The sequence below is a fragment of the Ascaphus truei genome, chromosome 3, assembly GCF_040206685.1.
Source record: "Ascaphus truei isolate aAscTru1 chromosome 3, aAscTru1.hap1, whole genome shotgun sequence".
NCBI lineage: Eukaryota > Metazoa > Chordata > Amphibia > Anura > Ascaphidae > Ascaphus > Ascaphus truei.
This window is the reverse complement of record NC_134485.1, coordinates 185,689,414-185,708,662: the sequence shown is the minus strand read 5'-3', so window position 1 is coordinate 185,708,662 and position 19,249 is coordinate 185,689,414. Positions and strand designations below refer to the sequence as shown.

Genomic DNA, 19,249 nt, shown 5'->3' with positions numbered 1-19,249 from the left:
AACAATAACTTTAGTATTTATTATCATAGATATGCAGCGGCCATTATTCGAACATTTCAAGCGTTGTATCCTTTTGCTTACCGGGTCATGATGCGTGATTTCTCGAAATATTCTCGTGTTAAAACGCGAGGTTACTAGTGTTTTGATCGAGTGCAGAAAATAGTATTTTTGCTTTGTCTGCAATACCGTCGAGAAACTGAAGTGGGCGATCGCGAGTTGTCTTAAAAATCTAATTGCAATTCAACCTGTCTTTTATTGCCGTACAGTACTTCAAGTGTGTGTAATTTTAATTTGAAGATTAACCTTATGAGTTGTGACAGAGTCATGGACTCTGTATACATTAGTAGGAGGTGGCAGTATGCCTGCTTTCCAGTATGCGAGGAGTTAACCCCACTGATTAGGCAGTCCACAGGTGATCCTAATTAAGTAAGCTCACCTGCTTTTAAAAGAGGAAATGCCGCTGGGGCAGCAGTCTCTCTCAGACACTGAGAGGGGGCAGAGGAGAGCTGACAGACAGACACAGGCTGCACATATCTACACTACCGACACACTTTATTAAAGTGTGGCCGGTACCGCAAGCCGGGAGATTTCCCGGCTTGCTAGTGGCCGCCCCTCGGCGTGACGCGCGGTCACGCGTCTTCGGGAGCGTGCGCCCCCTGCACGCGCGTCCAGGGGCTCCCCGAGGGAGCCCTGGTGTCCCGCGATCGCGGGACAGCGGCAGGGGGTTCCGGCGGACCCGGCAGCGGTAGGGAGAGCGCCCCGATCGGAGGGCGCTCTTCCGCTGCTTCGGCGCGCGCCCGTCACTCTCGGGCGCGCGCCAGGCTACTGCTGCGGCCAAGAACGGGGAAATGCTCGAATAAACTTGGCCGCAGCAGTATGCTGTCCCGAGGGGAATAAAGCTCCCAGGTAAGGAGCCAAGTGGTGTTACCGAATATTGATGGTCTGGTCTAGTTTAGCTAGCCAGCCAGGTAGATAGACCGTACTTTTGTTTAGTTAGTTTCCCTAACGGGGATAGGCTTTTGGTTTTTGTTTTGTTTTACTTAAAGGGACAGAGCACCCATTGTTTTGTTATATTTTTGGACAAATAAAACCACCAGCATATTATTTCACCGGACAAATTGTATTGCCTCCTCCCTAACCACGATCATCCTGCCACAGAGTTCATACAATATACATGGGAAAGAAGTCCTTTCTGAGGCTCCTTAGCCAAAAATATGACGATGCCCCTTCTGCCAAATTTAAAATATGTTTTCCACGAATGAGTGTTTCTCAAATTGGAACCTTGTTGAAACGCATATGCGTGTCATCACATTTCTGCGCATGTGTCCTGATATTCCTAATTAAATTACTGTACGGTAACATACAGTGCATTTCTTCACAGAGTTGCTAGATACTGTATCTGCTAGACAGTAGTACAGCACTACTGCTGTTAGTGTATCTAAATAGTAGCAAACACTTTAAATTTCTAGCTTTATACTTTATTTTGTACATACTGTATTCTGTACAGTATACAGTATTGATGACATTTTTATATATTTAAATGCCTTTAGAACTTTAGGTATAGTACTACTGTAAGTGTCTAGACAGTAAAACATGAACACACAAAAAAGTATATTTAAAGAATGAACATATTTGGACAGAATAAGAAAGGGAAAAATAATAATAGAACAATGCAACGTCGCCTCTTGTTCAAAATGTTAATCTTGTCTTTTCCTTCTTCGCAATAGCTGGTGCTTCTTGGACATCTGGGACTGTAAAGAAAGAGACAATATTCTTTATTATCAATCGCACTGTACATTTTGGTTAAAAAATGCCTACGTCTTCTCTCAAGTTTTCAGCATGATCTACTGTACGCCAAGAGTCACTCACTGATTAATTGTCATTGGCCACTCATACAGGACTTATTCAACCAGTGTATATTAGTGCTGCTACAGTGTACTAAGTGTCAGACTTTCAAGTTAGTATTACCACAACAATGTTACATTCTAGTGGGAAAACTGTTTCTGTGTACTCTCGGCTAAAAGGACCATGACACCAGTGCAGACCATAATTATTCAGAGCCGTATCTTCTGCTTTTTGGGGTGGGGGGGAGGAGACAAAGCATGCATGGCTTTTGGTACAGCACTTTACATTAGGACTAGAGGTTTACATTAGGTTTTGCGGGATTGGGGGAAGGGACTTGGCATGCATGGATTGAAGCACTGTGTCTTACCTGGCAGTATTGCCGGGAGAGTTTCCTGCACCAAGGAGGGTTTTTCCTGCGCGTTCTCTTTGCCCAGCTCCAGGCATGTACATGCAAAACAGAAATAGAATAAAATTATTATACCATGACACCAGTACAGACCATAATTATTCAGAACTTTTTTTATTCAGCTTGTTTTTGTTGGGGAGGGGGGGGCGGGGGGAGGAGACAATGGAGGGTTTTTTCCTGGCCGTTCTATTTGCCCAGCTCTAGACATGCAAAATAGAAAATAAGCATTAAACAATGAAATAATTTTAAACAATCAACTGTCTTTTTTTTAGATTAACGACATTGGCGATGCATCTATATTTTAAAATAAATTTGTAACTAGTAGTCGTCAAACAGGTCGGAGGAAGAGCCCTTGTATGCCTCAAAAGGGCATTGATGCTGTCTCTGATGGTTTGCACAAGTTTACTGTTAAAATTAAAATAGTGCTTCACTTCTTCCATAATTGTTCTCCTTTAAATTTGCAGGCACACCCATCTTGTTTTTGTTGCCTTCATAATTTACATTTTTGGTCCACTCGCTTTACATCTCAAAACTGACGTGGTGTTTAAAGATGAACTGGGCATATTTCTGAGGTAGACCACCACATCTGATCTTGTATTTCTCATGGACGCTCGGATGCAGGTCTCTCAGCATGATGTCTGGGACCAGTGCAGTCCTGGGTGCTGGAGCGGGTGTGCCTCTGGCAGTGGGCGGGAGTTGATGGTCTGGGAGGATGTTTTCCTCCTGTCATGGCCTTACCGGGGTTGTCATCGGCACCAACAGAAGGGTATGTGTGTATCTTGGAAGTGTGAAGGTCAAATCGAGGGATTGAGAGGGTGCACAGGGGGGAGGGTATGCGGTTCCTCCTTGGGAGAATAAGGCGCCACCAGGTCACCCTCCTGCGTCGGACATTGAGGGTCAAGGACTCCAAGAAAAGAATAGAGCCCCACGATGTTCCTCTCAATCTTATCCAGACAAACACCCATGCACCTATCCATATTCTCCATGCGCTCCAAAAGACAATCCATCTTGGCCTCCATTCTGCCCCTGTATTGCTCTATGGAGTGGTCAGTCATTTCGATACCACTAAAAACATCCAGCATGCGGGCAACAGAGCTGGATCTTGTGTAAGGAGTGCTGGTGTCATCCATACGGACATCGGTGTGATTGGCTACTGGGCGAGACACATGCAAATTACAACAGTAGGAGAGTTTGCTTATAAACAGAAACTCTTTAATAAGAGCTTTAATAAAGATTTTGTAGTAACATAATAGCATCACAATTCCACTACACAGTATTTTAGTTAGTTTCTCACCATTGGAGCACAGAATATTGACATTTTAAGAAAATCTCACTGTAAACTTTAAAGACAGACACGTGCAGTGTGTCTTTTCTTTGCTGCATTGAATGGTTAAGACTACTTTCAGGGATCATTTCTATCGTTTTTAACTGGAGAAATGTGCTCGAAAGTGTCCAAACTCACTATCCACGATGAAGATCTTCAGTGTTCACTCCTGAGAGTGAAGTGAGCTTACAGTGTTGCTTTCATGCAGCTGCTGTTTGCTTTTGATGACCGTTCCTCTCTCCTGCAAAGGAGAGCTGGAGGGAGAGAACACAAGCTGAGTGGTTAGTTTTTGATTGCAAGTAAACAATAGAAATGAGGGAATGCTTTAACAGTATTTTTGTGGTTGCTATGGTTGTATTGTGTAAAAATATATAATGTGGTGGGCATAGCTTTATTTATATTGAGTGGTTCTTTATTGCAAGTAAAATATAGAAACCAAATGAATAGTAATGTTGTGGGTATGACTTGTAATATGTATAAAAATATTAAAATACAAAATAGAAATAAACCTTGGCGCTAGTGTGAATAAATAATTAAATAAATAAAGTCCAAAAAGGATATAACAATGGTGGTTAATGAAGTGTCCTTTCTTCTAAATGGTGATAAAGTTGAATTGGACTCGATCCTCAATAAACAATGTATAGTTCCTCCTTACAGCAACTGCTATCCTGTTCACAAAATTTACTGTGAGAGCGGGGGGGGGGGGGGGGGTACTGTGAGCAGGGGGGATACTGTGAGAGCAGGGGGGGTACTGTGTGAGCAGGGGGATACTGTGAGCAGGGGGGGTTACTGTGTGAGCAGGTGGGGTGGTTACTGTGTGAGCAGGGGGGGTGGTTACTGAGTTAGCAGGGGGGGATACTATGTGAGCAGGGGGGATACTTTGTGAGCAGGGGGGGGATACTGTGTGAGCAGGGGGGTTACTGTGTGAGCAGGGGGGTTACTGTGTGAGCAGGGGGGTGGTTACTGTGTGAGCATGGGGGGGGGTTACTGTGTGAGCAGGGGGGTGGTTACTGTGTGAGCAGCGGGGGTGGTTACTGTGTGAGCAGCGGGGGTGGTTACTGTGTGAGCAGGGGGGTGGTTACTGAGTTAGCGGGGGGGGATACTGTGAGCAGGGGGGGATACTGTGTGAGCAGGAGGGGATACTGTGTGAGCAGGGTGGGTTACTGTGTGAGCAGTGGGGGTGGTTACTGAGTTAGCAGGGGGGATACTGTGTGAGCAGGGGGGATACTTTGTGAGCAGGGGGGGGAATACTGTGTGAGCAGGGGGGTTACTGTGTGAGCAGGGGTGGTTACTGTGAGCGGGGGGGGGTTACTGTGTGAGCAGGGGGGTGGTTACTGTGTGAGCGGGGGGTGGTTACTGAGTGAGCAGGGGGGATACTGTGTGAGCAGGGGGGGATACTGTGTGAGCAGGTGGGATTACTGTGTAAGCACGTGGGGCTATTCTGTGAGCAGGGGTACTGTGAGCAGGGGTGGTTACTGTGTTGGGGGGGGGGTACAGTGACCAGGGGGGTACTGTGAGAGCGGGGGGGATACTGTGAGAGCAGGGGGGACACTGTGAGAGCAGGGGGGGGTACTGTGAGAAGGGGGGGATACTGTGAGAGCAGGGGGGTACTGTGTGGTCTTTTGGTAATTAATTCTGTGTAGTCTTTCGGTTAACATGAAAGATTCTGGCCTTTGAAGTGGTAGGGTGCTTTGTGATCGTGGCCTTGAGCGCCCACAGCACCCAGAACTCACACAGCACACAGAGTTCCCACAGAGCGCGCACAGCGCACAGAACCCACAGGCCGCAAATAGCGCCCACAGCCACCCACAGAGCAGTGGCAGAGGCAGCACAATCCCATAAAGAGGAGAGGTAGGAGATCTTCAGCTTATGTCCTATTCACTTATACAGTATTCTTCTGTTCTATTGTGCTGCTTTGCTGGGTTTGTGTTTTTATTTTAATTTAAGCTTTTATTAATGTTTTGTCCCAATTTTGCCCAAACCCCCCCACCCCAATTTTTTTTTTTTTTAATTTTAAAACGGGAGCCGCGTTAACGTGCTATAACGGAGTTAAGCTGTATCATAATAACAATCCATCAGGTATTATGCGTATAGGAATAAAAAAGCTAACACTGAGCTGGAGAGGGGGTGATACTGTAAATGAAATATCAAAACTTGTAACGAGGTAGATTCATACTTTAAAAACCCTCATCCCATATGGTCTTAATGTGGATATAGATGTGGGTGCCTTCCACATAAATTAACATCTTATGTGAAGGCACCATACTATATTAACATCACCTCCTCTATAGTTCAGATACATATCTTTAATTTTCCATTTTCTCAAACAGAATTATATTTCACCCCTAGGTCTGTCTACGTGATATAAGGTCATTAAATAACTCATCTACATTCACAGCAAATACGTTACTATATGTATGTCTATCTGATTTAAATTATTTTATGTTTACTACCATATACAGTAGTATTAATTTTATACATACATTGTTTTTTTTTATATTTTATTAAATTGTTTTAACATATTACTTTATGTATACTGGCTCTATTGAAGATTTTTCAGGAATTGTGCCTGTACTTCAATTGCTTCGTCATGTTTACGTGATTGAACTCTGGAAACCCTGTATGATTGGCAGAGTTTTCAGTGATGGACAGGGAATAGTTCCGTGGGCGCCTATAAAATTTTACCACTATAAAGGATATACGAAAACCAAGCCTGTTGGTTGTGAAGATTGTTGATCCTCACGGTGGGCTTGAAAACAAAGAGAAAGCACAACACATAGCGTAATACTGTTGAAACATTAAACAAACAACATATAAGACAACATATAACAGCTGAATACTGAAATGGTATTTTTAGGACAATAAAATCATTTAATAACAATTAATATTTAATATAATGCACAATTTGCATGGACATATAGATTTAAGCAATTAAAAATCTGAATAGGTGGTTCAACTGCTCCGTAGCACCAATGTTGATGATAGCAATGCCTACTCACCAGATGGAATAGGTTTGCAGGCAGTGGATATTTTAGAGAGTATCCCCTCTCATCTGTGTGCTGCTCTCTGCTTAGCTGGCGTCTCTGTCGGCTCGTGGGTGCAGCTCATCAGCGGGGACTCCTGCAGCTCCAGGAAGCACGTCTGAGCAGATGGAACTCAGCTGCAGCTGATTCAGCACGATGTCAGCCACGGACCACCGTGAGCTCGTCTATCTGCTGCTCACTGCTAGCTGGCGTCTCTATCCGCTCGTGGACGCAACTTGTCAGCAGGTACTCCTGCAGGGCGCCAAGCAGGGCGCTTGAATAATGGGAAACCGCAACAGCTGGTTCAACTGTTCAACCAACAGCTGGTTCAACCAATTGTATGATATACACAACTACAGTATATAAAGAAGTATGGCCATATCACATGACTCTACCCCTGAGGAAGTTTCTACTTGAAATGTACACTTTTGGGCATAACCTGCTGCGCATCAGACTACACAGCCCTTCACAGTGCTGTAGTCTTAGTAGATCAGCTTATCGGAAGTTAATTATCAGCCATGGGACAGCTATAGCTGATGGATTCCCCTAACCAACTGACGTCACCAAAGCGGGTACAGGAGCTAGAACAACCGTTAGATTTGCTCTCTGGAACCCAGCAGCTGTGTCGAGACTCAGGTGTGGAGACAGAGACGCAGACTTCCACCATCTCGGCCGTGTGGGCATTAATACACAAAATGCTATATTTGTCTCATAGAAAGGGAGAGGGAAAAGAACGGAGCACTATCTCCAATGCTGTAAAAAACAGCCAATAAACCACAGGGTATGCGTTCCCAAAATGAAGCTATTTAATGGGTCAAAAAATCAGTTACAAAGCACACCAGGTGTGCTTTGTAACTGATTTTTTGACCCATTAAATAGCTTCATTTTGGGAACGCATACCCTGTGGTTTATTGGCTGTTTTTTACAGCATTGGAGATAGTGCTCCGTTCTTTTCCCTCTCCCTTTCTGTGAAGATTTCTATAACGGAGGCACATTCAACCTGGAGGTGCTGGATATCTACAAGGACTTTCTCTTCATCGTGGAATCTGCTTTCCCAAGTGAGTCCATTCCAGCTTTGCCTCAATCAATATCCAGGGATCATCAACTGGTAACTATCCTTACCTCATTGCCTTGTGGGATAGCTGATTACCTGATCCAATAGGACATATTTATATGAACAGGTTGTCTTCCAATTTATTGCATATTTTTTTAAACTACACAATTGTCTTGAGAGCATCACACATTTTTTTTCTTCTATATTTGTCTCATACACTTAAGTAATTGTCCACCCTTGCGCATATAAATCCAGTTTTACAGTACTTCACCATATTAGTTCTTCTCTTTATTTTCAGGGTCATATCGACCTGGGACTTTGATCCATCTGCACTTTCAAGGACTCTCATTATAGTTGCTGCAGTCTATTCAGACTCATTACATTTAACTATATTGTTGCGCCTCTGTCTATTTGTACTTGTATACTGTATATGCTTTGGTTTATGTGTGAGACCTGAAACATTGTGACAGCACATTTAGACACTATGGGGCCGATTCACAAAGCTGTGATAAGTTGTTTAATGGTCGATAAATGCCCTTATTGCGCTATACTGCCTCCTTTGCTATTCACAAAGCAGTGATAACACTGCAGTATCGTGCAATAATGGCTTTTTAGCAGCCAGAGGAAAAAAAGTTGTCCAATATTCCAAGAAAAACCAAAATCGCTTTTTTGTTTTGACAATATTTGCTATGCACAAAGCAGTGATACGCTTATCGACCTTTAAAATCTCGCAATATTTTAGCACCACTGATGCTGAAAATATTGAGAGATGCATAAAAGCATTTTTTTTCTGAACAGATACCAGGGGCAGGCAGGGGTCTCCGGGTGGTCCCCATGGGTGTCCGGGGGTCACAGGTTGGTCCCCGTGGGTGTCTGGGGGTCCCAGTGGAAACCCAAGTGCCGGCCTGCAGTATCAATCCAGGTGCAGAAAAAAAAATTACAGTACATTCAAATAAATACACCACCCTCTTCCCCCCCAAAACATACAGTACAGTAATGAGGTTTTGTCAAATTGTACATCATCCAATAAGATTGGAGATGTGTAATTTGACAATAAATCACAGGCCGTATAAATGGCCCGTATCATTTTCCCTCAAGAAGACGTCAGAGCAACATCTCCTCCCCTATTGGATTACAATGGACTGTACAGATGAAGTTGAAGATAAAGAAGTGTAACGGTGCCCGTCTCAAGTAGGAAACGGACCTGCAAGGCTTAAGTAGGAATATGAAAGAACCGACCTGAGCCGAGGGACAGAGTCCTGATAGAGTAGTGAGTTGTAAGCCAAAGGTGAGGGCTGGCAGCAGAGTTGCGTAGTCGGTGAGAATGCAGAGGTTGAGGCAGGCCGAAGACAGGGGTAGTCGAGGTACGGAGCCGGGTCTGGTAATGAGGACAACAAAAAGTAAGTCCGTTGCATGTACTCAGCATGAACTGAAACTTTGTTCAGCAACTTCCTGCTTACAGGACTGTCCTTTCAAAGGAAGCTGCCAGGAGAAAAAATGGAAGATCCTGTCACAGAGGCGAGCTAGAGCAAAATCCCGGTCCGGACTCAGAAAACCCGTGACAGATTTTGCAAAACTTCATGGTACCACCCCCCTCCAGAATCGATCTCCAGAAGATTTAACCCGGGCTTGTCAGGGAACATCCGGTGGAAACCTCAGATCAAGGAGGAAGCATGGACTAGCCTTCACCCAATAATTCTCCTCTGGACCATATCCCCTCCAAGATACAAGGTACTGGAGTCTGCCTCGAGACCTACGGGAATCCAGGATTCGACGAGTTTCATACTCCACTTGGCCATCTACTGGAACTGGGCCTGGGAGGATAGGAGAAGAAGAGGAGTTTTTGCAGGCCACCGCCTTTAGGAGAGACACATGAAAGACCGGAGGGATCTTTAGGGTATCTGGTAACTAAAATTTAAACGTGACCAGGTTTACTTGTTTGGCAATCTTGTAGGGACCTATGAACCTGGGCCTGAGCTTCATTGAAGGACTCTTCAGACGGATGTTCCAACATGTTACTGCAGGGCTGGCCGCCAACGCTTATCTACGTGATCCTTCTGCTGAACGGTGCCAAAGTCTTTAGTTACGTTGGCATGAATCCTCCTCCAGAGAGACTTTAGCTTCTGGACTCTGTCTTCCACTGCGGGACTTCCAGATATGGAGGTGAATGATGAAAGAGTAGAAGAAACTATCGAAATAGTCTGAGACGGTGGAATAGCTCCTGGAAACAAGTAGATTGGGTTATTGAATGCCTGTTGCGGTGGTATCGACCTCGGTTTGCTTCTTGTTGAAAACTTCCCCAAAATCCTGGTGTTCAAGGGTTAGACAATTGGGGAGAGATACAGACAACAGTGTTATGTCATAGCTGGGACGAGGTACAGACAAGCAAGTCCCATGAAATCGATAGCCCCAGGTGGTCACTTGCCCTTGTTAACCAGTCGACAGTAGGGTTGTGAGCACGCAACCAAGGGAGACCAAATACTATTGGTGCTGAGGGTGTGTTGATTACCATGAAAGGGAGTTATTAGCTCCTTATATAGAACCCCGATGTTCACTACCAGGGAAAAGAACTCCTGGATGATGGTACCGGGTCCTAGGGGTCTTCTGTCGATCGCCGCATTCTCTAACGGAATCTCCAAAGAGCGAAGGGGAATTGCGTGCTGTTTGGCGAATGAAATATCGATGAAGTTACCGGCTGCTCCGGAATCCAGGAAGGCCTGAGCAGAGACTGAGGCCGAACCCCATGAGAGGGAAGCCGGTAGAAGAATCCGGGAATGCACAGAGGGAGGAGGAATGGTAGCGATATCCAGCAAATGTTCTTCCAACTTCACTGGACACAGACGTTTCCCGGCCCCGCGACGAACGGGCAGTCATGGATACTGTGGTCCTGGGACCCACTATACAGGCACAATCCCAAGGTACGCTTCTGCTTCTGTCCTGTACTGACAGTCTGGTAGTACCCAGCTGCATAGGCTCGTCATCTGGAGGAGGTGGAGAAATGAAATACCTAACATGCGTTCCCAATCCCCTCCGTGGGAGCATTTAACCCACCAATCCCCGATTTGCCCAGAGTTTGCAGAACGGGCAAAAAGGGTTTTCCGGTCTGTAAAGCGCATGTGTCAGCCTGACAGGCGGTTTACCATACCGTGGTCCACCCCTTACCTGGCGACGCTCAGGCTGGGGTTTGGTCACAACGTGTGAATGGCCCATGCTTAGTACCGGTATCTGGCACTCAGCAACATACCAGCCTTTCACATTTTGGATCTCTGAGGCTTTTCAACTCCGGACTTCAATAGACTCTAAGACGCCCTCTTTGCAGGGTCCCTTTGAAGTACAGAGTTGAGAAATCCCTCAGTTCATTCACCCTTAGCATATTTGCATTGCTAAAGGATTTTTTCCCCGGGCTCACAGAAAGCGTCTTCCTGTCTGTACATTTAAAACTTTAAACAGTACAACACAGTTTATTAAAACAATATGTTCTGCTTGTGCCACTACTGTAAATTTCATATGTGGGTGCATGGTTTCTTTATCCAGAGCAAAACTCCAAAAATTAGAGTGCTAGCTCACTCCATTCGCAAGTTAGCTTACTTAATTGAAGGGGCTTTGCAGTGGTTTCTGTGGTCAACCTAGTTCCCACATCAATATACTTTCCCCCTTTCAAGTTAAGAAGCTAACAAGGCAACGGATACATTTTGATAGCAAAAAACGACCTATATCGCACAGGAGAGAAGAAAACAAAACATAGTGTAATCTGTAAACACTAGATTTATATTCCTGCTGTAAAGAATGCACTTACAAGATATAAGGTCAATTAGGTCAAAAATAGATGATCTCAGGTTGATGAATTGAATCCACACTTCCAATCTTCATATATTCTGGTAGAGCTCCCAGATAAAATATGATCAGAAGGGATAAGGAAAGGAAAAAAAGAGAGAGAGAGACAGCGCATTCTTTATAGCAGGAATGTATATCTAGTGCTTAAAGATTACACTATGTTTTGTTTTCTTCTCTCCTTTGCGCTATAGGTCGTTTTTTGCTATCCAATTGTGACTTTTCTATCTGGGTGAGAGTCTGGGCCAGCTGCAGGGAGAGTTTAGACAAATTCTTTACCAACGGTGGTATATGTGTATGTCACGGGAGCTTGTGCAGGGTTATAATATACACCAAAATCACTGGGTTGAATTGAATGCGACCATGATATGATAAATAAAGTTTATTCCTTAGAGATAAGGTGAACACACAGGATTGTACAAATAACACACAGAATATGGACACTTACGTGGGAAGGGGTCAATGAAGTAATCAGGACTGGATTAGCAATTCATCAGGCATCAGGTATCATTCAGATGTGTAGATGTAGCACTTGATAAAGTGCTAACAGCACGAAATGCGTAGGAGGGTTGTACTCTCTACCGTTTTTTAATGCAGCTTGAATAAACATCATTTTTTATTGCCACATGACCTGTTCTTATCGCTGTGCACCACACACTACACTTTTTCACATTCTTTGACGTTGCTTTACGCTCGAGGACCTGCAGGGGACCAACAGTGAATACCTTTATATTTCATGGAATTCCCTAAGGAGAGGTGAATGGATGAGATCCTCACCTATATTTTCAGGGATCAATGTGTCAATTCATGTGACATTGGAACTTGAGAACTGTATCCTCAATCATTATCTGTCCCATATATGGTTACCTCTGCATATATTATGGCTATAAAGGGACATAGCATTTGAGCTCCTACAAAACCCTATACATATTATTATACAAATAACACACAGAAAATGGACACTTACATGGGAAAGGGTCAATGAAGTAATCAGGACTAGATTAACAATTTATCATGCATCAGGTATAATTCAAATGTAGTAACGAAGAACCTGGGCATAGAGGTGACAATCACTTATATAGGATTTTGGCTCTATCCCTAACATTGGGTCTCAGACATTGGTTCACAATTATCTGCACCCAATTACCTTGTGCCAGCTAACGTAGGGGAAGCACTTTGGTACCTGTCCCCAGGTAACTGGCACATGCGCACAATCCTCTGGTCAGAGTCCCATTTCCTGCACCCCACACTGAAAAGTTGGTGTCTCCTAGTCTGCCATTTGGGATTCTAGCCCGGGAAACTCCGACCAGAGGTGTGAAACACAACACTTTACACAAGTACCCATGTCCTGCTCTTCTGCGCCTTAGAATACCTAATCAGGGTGGGGGAGCCTTTGTTCAATGAATTTCTCTCAGACATCCTGACACCCTGTGGCCATTAACATTCCTTCTGGGCCAGTGGCTTTCGCGGGCTTAGAAATATCAGGGATGCAGAGTAACATTTTAATATTATACATTTATTAAAATAATCCGTTCTGTGGGTCTGAGTGGACTGAAATTTGCCAGGTCCTCATGCCGCAAGACACTCGCCATAGTGGCCAAATTTCAGCCTTCCACGACCCCCAGAACCGGAGATAAAAAAACCACGTTAAAATCACCTATTAACTTTAATGCAGGATTCTCCGCCACAGGCTAAAAGAAATCACTGCCTCTCACTCTTTCCATTGGATTCAATGGGCTCCGCTGCCATAGGCTTTTAATGGAGCAACTCCGCCGCTAAAGTCTATGAGAAATCTCAGCGGCTCACTCCTCCATTGGAATCAATAGTGCCGGCGCCGTCATAGGAAATGCATTGGCCGGCGCCGCCATAGGATTCAATGGAACCTCCGCTATTATTGGAGTCAATGGGCAAACCACATTTTTCACAGTTACCCCTACTCCGTTCGGTTGAGGGGAGAGGGTTGGGAATTGCCATGCAATCATGCCGGAACGATGACTACATGGTGGCCAAATCCCAGCCCTCTAGTCCCCACGGAACCGGAGTTATGGGTTTTCAGTTTTCACACTTTCTGACTTAGTGTTTTAAAGCCACGTGGCTTTCCTCCGCCATTGCGGTCAATGGTGGGACCCTCATGGCCGGCGCGACCCTTTCTCGCTGCAATTGACTGTCGGACCCGGTTGGGGTCGAGTGAGGGGGTTCCTATGGGCTAGGGGCAAAAAGAATTTTATTGTTGGTCGCCCTAGAACAAAAGTTTCACACGTTAATTGGTGGTGAACTTGACCGCAGCCTAGTTCCCACGCCAATTGAGAGATCAAGCTCTTTCATAGACATTGTATCCGCTTTTGTGGTTTTGCGGTCTGACTGGCTGGCTGCCCGCTCGTTCATGGAGGTCGGACTCGAGGAATCCCCATTGAAATACATTACTCCATTCACTTTCAATGGGAAAGCTCCGCTCCTACTCTCGGGCGCCACCTGCAGGTCTTCTCAGGTATCGGGCCCAAATCTGTGAAATCTCCATAGGGTTGTATGGAGCTCCAATGGCGGCCTATGGACCAGGCTGCAAATGGAGACTGAAAAGGTGGGAAAGGGAACAAAGGGCCATAAACCTGTAAATACCTTTCCCTCCCGACCTGATCCAAGTGTATGTGGTTGGTGCATGCACTGTAAGGGTACAATCACCTATAATTGGAACAATATATACATCCAGCAAAGAGAACACATTTTTCCCTGAGGCAGGGAAATACAAATACATGTAATCACTCTGACTGTGAGAACATGATAACCAAAGGGAAATACATTTTGGTGGTGAAGCAGGGGAACATATGTATTATAGGTACATTTTTGATTAACCCCTCACTTCCCAGACTGTTACAGGGGGTGCCTAATGGGGGTGACCCCTTTATTACTCGCTTGGCACCCCGTTACCGTCACAGTGTATCCTTAAACAATTGGTTTATACAGCAGGGCCCCGCTTCTCAGCGCTTCGCTTTTCGGCGATCTGCCGATACGGCGGCACCGAGAAGGGGGCCGCCATGTTGGACAGTAAGTCGCGCATGCGCAGAACGGGTGGTTGCGCCCGGCGCGCATGCGCAGACCGTAGTTTGCAAACACAGACCCTAGGCCGCGCATGCGCAGAACGTTGAAAACACCGGTCTGCGCATGCACAGAACTGAAAATCGCCGGATCCGCTTTCCGGCGATTTTCACTATACGGGGGGCCCTTGGATCGGACCCGCCGTATACCCGGGGCCCTCCTGTACTGTATTGCGCAATTCTTCTTTTTTCTATAACGGATACATTTTGTCAGAAACCACTTCAGTTTAAACCGCAAAACCACTTATTCAATTAATCTTGCTTCTGCGAGGTCGAGAGCTTAGAAATGGATACCCATACTTGCAACACGACCACACGTACATAGCCACGCATCTTCAATCAGCGCTTGGTTTAGCGCTCACAGCGCCATCTTGTGTCTAAAAACCAATTGGTACAGTTTGTATATATTTCTATTACTACAGTCAGGGAATGGACTGCAAAATGGGGACAATAAAGATGATGAAGGGGAAATATGACATTTGTGGTGTACATGGAATTAACCCCTTCTGTCCCAATGTGATTTAGGGTTAATCATTCGGGTATAATGCCTTGATTAATGGCCTATTTAACCCTTTCATCACCACAGTGGGTAACTATGTCCTGCACTGCTTCACACATCTGTGCCAGTTGTTGATCGTGTAGGGCGAGGCGCTGTACAAGATCCCCAAAGTATTGTCCTTGCAGGGTAACGGCTCGTCATTCCTCAGCAGGGTCAATGTTTGGGCCAAGCAAAATGTAACGATGCTCGTCTCAAGCAGGAAACGAACCCGCAGGACTGAGGTAGGAATTTGAAAGAGCCGACCTGAGCTGAGGGACTGAGTCTTGATAGAGTAGTGAGTCATAAGCCGAAGGTCAGAGTTGTGTAGTCGGTGAGAATGCAGAGTTCACGGCAGGCAGAAGACAGGGATGGTCGAGGTACGTAGCCAGGTCTGGTTACAGGGAAGACAAAAGGTAAGTGTGTTGCATGTACTCAGCATGAACTGAAACTTTGCTCGGCAACTTCCTGGTTACAGGGCTGTCCTTTTAAAGGAAGCTGCCAGGAGCAAAAATTGAGGATCCTGCCACAGAGGGCGAGCTAGAGCAAAATCCCGGTCCGGACTCAGAAAACCCGGGACGGATTTTGCAAAACCTCATAAGAAGAAAGAAGACCCCCAATTGGATTACACTTAACAGATGAAGAAAAGAAAGAAGAAAATAACTTACCTGAGGACCGTAGCTGTTGAGGATCATTGCTTCTTTGGTCAAGAGCTACCTGAGACCCCTGGAGTCGGAGGGCGAAGACATCTAAAGGTAAGAAAAAACATTGAATTTATGTTATTTTAATTTTTCAGTTTTTTTTCATTGTATTTTTAAATTTTATTGTTTTCATTGCCCATTGATTGCCAATGTATTTATCTATGCCCCTTTAGGGATGTAGATAAATACAGTGACATGCAATGCATTTTTGGCAAATGTTTGCTTTTATTTCTGTTAGATGTATTTTTGTTGTTTGCTTTTATTTATTTCTGGTATTTCTTTTGTGTTTTTTTATTTTTAATTATGGGATTTTTTTTGTGTTTTCTATTTTGTATTTCTGTTCTTATTTTAGTGTTCACTTTTTTATTGTTTATTTTTTGTGTGTTTATTTGGTGATTGTTTGATTGAATTTTATATTTTTGGTTGTTTATTTTTTAGGTTGACTATTGACTGTCATAGGGGTAAATCATGCCCATATTATATGGGCATGCTGTACCACTGTGCCAATCAATTGGTTTCTTGGCATTTGTAATGTGTTTTTTTTCTATGTAATGTTTTTTATTTTGGCCCTGGTTTTTTTTGTTGTTTTTTTTTTTAGCTTCCCAATATATTGCTATAGTTGCAATGCATGTCCATATTATATGGGCATGCTTCAGAACTGTGCCAATCAATGGGTAGCTGGGGTGGAGGGTGGGGATAGTTTCCCCAGGAAGGTTGTTAGGCCTCCCGGGTGAGTAGCGGGGGAGGATGGGTTAACTGCTTAATTACTACAGTTGATTCTAGCTGCTAAGGTGATTAAAGGGTTAGGGGGCATTAGATTGAATTTTTTTTTTATTGTTGCTGCAAACAGAGGACATGGACGGTGATGAGGACGCCCTTCATCCTGGCAGGCTGGCAGGGGTAAGTGCAAATTGTATTTACTTTATGCTAGTTGCTTTTATTTTAAATTGGCATATGCACTATTATCCATATCTGGATAATAGGAAATTTTGTCCTTGGGCATGTATCTGGGCACCCCTCCTTATACTAGGGACCACTCCTTATACTAGGGGCCCCCTGTATGGTTGCATATATACATTAACCCTTTCATGCCCGTTTACCTTGTCTGGATGATGCTGCAGCAGGAATCCTGGTGGTGAGTCGTAAGAACGTTTTCAGAGTCAGAGTTTGCCCAGAGCAATGTGCTTGGCTGTATCCGAGAATGTCACTCGATTCTCAGATCCAACATTTGGGGTATCCCAGAACTCCAGAACCCCGATACATAGACACATTCTGTGAAGACTTTCTCTGGCAAAAGCACCCCAAAAAAGGCAAAACACAAAAATCCTTAATGTCATATACTTTTCACACAGTCACAGTAATGCATTTCTGACATCTGGGTCCAAGAGCTGACACTCTAGAACCCCAAAACACGAATCAGGGGTAACCAAGTGGGCTTAACCTTCATTATTGAGCCTGGTTAACCCCTGCACCGTCACAATCCCGCACTCTTTTAGTAAAAATAAAATGAAAGCAGCTTCATTACCTTGCTGCTTGCTGCTTGCTGCTTGCCGCTACGGTAATGATTTAGAATTTTTTTTTATGGGGGTTTTGATACTAGTGTGCGGGAGCAGGGGGTCTTCTGAGCTGAACCGTGTTGATTTCAGCCTCGGGACCCCCTACTTCCTGAGATACAGGCCCCATTATGGGGTGCCGGTATCCCCCTGCAGGATTTATATCCCCCGGTCACGTGACGTGGGAGATTTACCAGCACCCCATAATGGGGCCAGTATCGGGAAGTAGGAGAGGAAATCAATGCGGTTTAGGTCTCGTACACTATTATTAAAATGAATATTTTAACTGTACGATCGCCTGCCTGTAAAGCCGTGCATTGAGACACAGCGTCTCTATGCAGCTCTTCCAGGTTGATTTTTTTCTATCAGTTGGCGCGTTGTATGCTTTATAGCACTGATAAAAAAAACTTGTCGGACGATAGTGCATTTTTTTAACGAACTTTACCAAAATGGTGTTCATTCTTGGTGAATACCATTCTTGCCCACATATTTTAGTGTGCGATAAATCAATGCAAAGTCGTTCGACAATACACTGATTTCATCACAATTTAGTGAACCGGCCCCCTATATATCTATCTATATCACTATACTAACTGATTTTCTACGCACCTCATTTGTTCATTCATATATATATATATATATATATATATATATATATATATATATATATATATACGATTGTCACATGTATTACTTCTGTGAAGCACTATGTACATTAATGGAGCTATACACTGGCGACACACTTTATTCGAGCTCGGCTAGTCCCACGAATTCGGGTATACCCGGGTGTATTGAGGTTTGTGACTGTTTTCTGCCCGAGTGCATTGAGGTATTTTCCAGGCAGGGATTGAAGCATTTTATTCCCGCTGGCTGCAATACTGCACAGTATATATATATATACTGCATTACAATTCATGAATTTATGCCATCTGGTAGACACGCGAAGCATTGCAGCCTATTAAATCCTAATCATTATCATTTAACAGATCAGCCGCCCGTCAGCCAGGCATGAACCCAGGCTGGGAAGGCAAACGCAAAGGGGCTTGTCAGAGGTGAGGAGCGGCGCATTCCAGGTATCTGCCAGGTACATACTGGGTATTTGCTCGAATAAAGTGTGTCGGTGCAGTATAAATAAAGATATACATGCTGTGATACAATCACTGTCTGTAGGTGCTGGAATAGGGCAGCTATGGGACTTTCCAGCGTACAGAGAATTAATTTCCCATAGAGTAGCTAGTTCAGCTGCAGATAATCAGGATGAACTGCTGAATGAACAAGGAAGTGTTTTAAGGCAGACACAGGGAGCTGCCATGCTGAGAGAGACTGCTGTTCCCAGAGAAGGGGGACAGAGAAGAGTTCTCCCTAGCTGTGGAAGCTGGCACAGTCCCCTAGACCCGCTGGACGGTGGTCGCAGAGTCTGCTGGGACTGCCTGGGTCTTAATCCCTGGAAGAGGAAGGAAGGAGGCGAGACCGTGCTTAAGCGGGGATGTCCTGTCCTTAACATTGGACTTAGATAGGAGAGATTCTCTGAGCTCTCAGGGGCCAAGCTCCCCTGGGAAGGAAGGACGTTTGAGACCGTACTGAAGCGGGGACATCTGCTCCATAACCTTGGAGTAACAGATTAGAGAAACACTATATTGCTGTGTGCTGAGACTGTATATGTTTAGCTATAATAGTACCTGTTTGGGCATGGTAACCAGCTTAGCTGTCCATCCAGTTAGTAAGAACTGAAGCTGCATGTATAGTTAGTCTCCTAAGAGGAGTAGGCGTTTATTTTATGATTTGTTTTGCTTAAAGGGACGGTGGGCCTTTTAGTGTATTTAACCCTGTAAATAAACCCTATATAGAGAAATACTACGTTTCTTGCCTTAATCTGGGACATAAA

The 19,249-nt window shown here is 44.5% G+C and overlaps 1 protein-coding gene and 1 non-coding gene across 7 annotated transcripts in view; both read left to right on the top strand.

Moving 5' to 3' along the window:
* TEX14 (testis expressed 14, intercellular bridge forming factor) overlaps positions 1–19,249 on the top strand; it is a 541,240-nt gene that overhangs the window by 144,611 nt on the left and 377,380 nt on the right. The window lies entirely within an intron of this gene.
* Positions 3,639–3,858, top strand: LOC142491754 (small nucleolar RNA U3). Its single transcript, XR_012800510.1, has one exon. It is a non-coding gene; the product is annotated as a small nucleolar RNA U3 (small nucleolar RNA).